The sequence below is a fragment of the Lactuca serriola genome, chromosome 4, assembly GCF_051521515.1.
Source record: "Lactuca serriola cultivar US96UC23 chromosome 4, Lser_US96UC23_V15, whole genome shotgun sequence".
In the NCBI taxonomy this organism is placed as follows: domain Eukaryota; kingdom Viridiplantae; phylum Streptophyta; class Magnoliopsida; order Asterales; family Asteraceae; genus Lactuca; species Lactuca serriola.
Window position 1 is genome coordinate 168158320 of NC_136411.1, and position 3200 is coordinate 168161519.

The following is a 3200-nucleotide window of genomic DNA, read 5'->3' on the forward strand; positions in this document are numbered from 1 at the left end:
AAGGATTCTATACATATAAAGAACGCTGAAATTCGACTTATAACGAAGAAGTGATGACCCGTTGAAGTTTGTGACAAAACCAGCACGGCTCCACGTAATTGAATTGTGGGAGATTTGTAACATTGCTCCAGGTATTTAATATTGTTATCCTAATTGAATTGTGGAATTGTTTGGTTTGGGCTTGACCTTTGGGCCCTTATAAGTGGGCTGAGGAAACATCGTACGCGGGGCGTACATTGCCATGTACGCTCAGCGTACTCATGAGAATGGACCACGGAAGCCATGCACGTACGCCTAAAGTACCAGGAGTACGTGCAGCGTACGTGTTCAGATCCTTAAACCCTAAAATTTAGGGTTTACTCCCTACATACAGAACCTTACCCCTGTTTGCTCAGCCTCCCTTCACCCATAGACAGCCACCACGAAAACCCTAGCTCATATTTGTGTGCCTTTGTGAATTGGAATCCATTTGAGAGTGTTTTTGTGTTGTGTTAGTGAGAAGGGAAGAAAGGAGCTTGAAGAAGAAGAAGCAAGGATCCACCAAGAGCTTGTAGATCCAGGAGATTAGCATCACTTCTGACTCTTTTGAGGTATCAAGTTCCATACTTGGCCATTGTATTCTTAGATTTGTTTATGGGGGTGTTTAAGGTCACTTTTAGATTCCATTGTTGACAATGCTTAAGTATTGTTAGTTTCAGAGCATAAGAGTTGTCCTTTTGGACTCTTAGCAGCACCTATGGTCATAAAAACATGACCTTGATGGTTAAGCCACAACCATGCAAGTGCTAGTTGGTCTTAAAGCTTGTTAAAAGGACCAAAATCATGTTTTGACCCCAACCATGCATGCAAGCACATAAAGTTTGTGACTTTATGGTTTAGAAGGTCTTAAAGGACTTGGATCTACAATTTGGATGTAAGGACTTATTGGAATAAGTCATAAATGAAGTCCCATGGAAGTTGGCCAGTACGCTGGGCGTACTCCTTGGTATGCCGCACGTACTGGGTCAACTCCCCATTTTGGTCAAGGCCAGTGTACGCTGGGCGTACGTGCCAGGTACGCCGCATGTACACATGAAGAATAGACATATTGGGTTTTTGGGCCTTAAGAGACTGGGCCTGGACTCTTGGGTCCCGTGGCCCACTGTGAAGCATAATTTTAGACTTGGGAATCTGGAACTAGAGTATTGGGCCTATTGGGCCACGAATGGACCCTTTGGAATTGTTATATTTGGACTTGGAATTTTTGGACTTGTAATGGGCCCATTTGGAGGATAAGGCCCAATTCAGAAATTGGGCAATTAGTGGGACCTTAGGGAGTCTTTGGTGGGCCATAGGAGGGATGGGCTTAATAAGCTAGAATTGGGTCTTATGAATGTTCCAGTTGGACCAAGGGGTAAAATGGTCATTTTACCCTAAGTAGTGTTATAGAGTCTGATTGAGTGTTAATGTGATTATGATAGTCGGGAGTCATCGGAGCAGCTGTTAGAGACTACTTTCCGCAAGATTCGACACGCAGTTTTATGAGGTGAGTTACCTTCCAGTAGAAATGGGTCTAAGGCACCAAGGTCGGCCCATCAGTAAGAGACTGTAGTAAAGATGATTATCTTTTTGATAATTGTCTAGTATGTTGATATCTGTTATATTTATGTGCTAGGATGCTATGACATATGTGTTAGTAGTAATAGGGGTGAAATAGTTTGCGGTTACCGGTTGAAAGATATCGAAGGGGTAGGTAGTACCCATGCATGCCTAGCAGTATGATAGTTATATATTATTATGCAATAGTAGTAGGGGTGAAATAGTCCCCGGTTACCGGTTGAAAGATACCGAAGGGGAGGTTAGCTCCCGGTTACCGGTTGAAAGATAACGAAGGGTAGGTTAGCTCTCGGTTACTAGTTGAAAGATACCGAAGGGGATGTCAGCTCCTATTTACCAGTTGAAAGATACCAAAGGGGAGGTTAGTTCCCGGCTACCGGTTGAAAGATACTGAGGAATAGGCATTATGTGGTATCGGGTATGATGGGGGAACTCACTAAGCTTTGTGCTTACAGTTTTCAGTTTTGTTTCAGGTACCTCTTCGTCGAACGGGAAGGAGCCGGCGCGGTAGTAGCGCATCACACACACATACAAGATTCTGCATTTTGAGATTCATGGGATTTTACTATGATTTTATTACTGTTCGATGTTATGATTTTGAGACATGTTTATTATGGTTTTATGGATTGACATGATATCGACAATGTTTTCAGTAAAGGATTTTATAAGTTACTTAATTAAAAACGAAATTTTTGGCCTTGAAAATTGGGATGTTACATATGCGTGGATATAAAGAACGTTAAAAACGGAGCTCGTATGCGAAAGTTGTGGATTTTATAATATAATTAGTTTTTGGAGTAACCAGCAAGTGACACATGGCGCGATCTGAGCCACTGCTTCCCCACCACGACTTGCCACCAGATGGTGACACATGACATAGGAATGCCTAGCGTTCAGCAAGGGAACGCCCCATGTTCACATCAGACTCAGCCTATAAATAGAGGCACATATCACTTCATTTCTCACACCATTCTCACCACTTCTCTCCCAAACACTCCCAAACCCTCTAATCCTTTACCTAGCACCTCCTAGGTGTTAGAAGCGAGCCCCATAGCACCGGAAAGCCCCGAGAAGAAGAGCTTTCGGCTCAGAAATTCTGTCCGCACAGAGCCCGGTTTCTCGCTAAACTCCCTTGTAAGTGAGTTATGCTTACCATACTTTAAGTATAACTTATGTTTAGGTTCATTATAATTATTATGAACCTATAATCAAAATTTATTAGTGATTCCAAGTCGTTATACTGACTGCTCTACTTACAAGAATGATGTCTAGGCTGTGATTTAGTGAGGTGTTTAAAGTGGGATTTCCAAAGAGTATACTTCGTATGCCAAACGGACCCTACCTCAAATATGATCCTACCTGGTTGTTCCTTACTTGATAGATCATGAAAGTAGATTTTAACTTAATGATGAATCTAGACTAATAATTAGTCGCAATAAATATTAGACTAAAACTTAGTGATAATAATTCTAGGTTTCGTCAAAGGAAAAGGCAATTGTAAGAAGTGAAGCGCTGCCTAAATTTCGAGTCATCACTTTAACAAGTGAGTGCATAGTTACTTTCATCTTACACATAGATATGAAGTATTTAATATTAATACATGC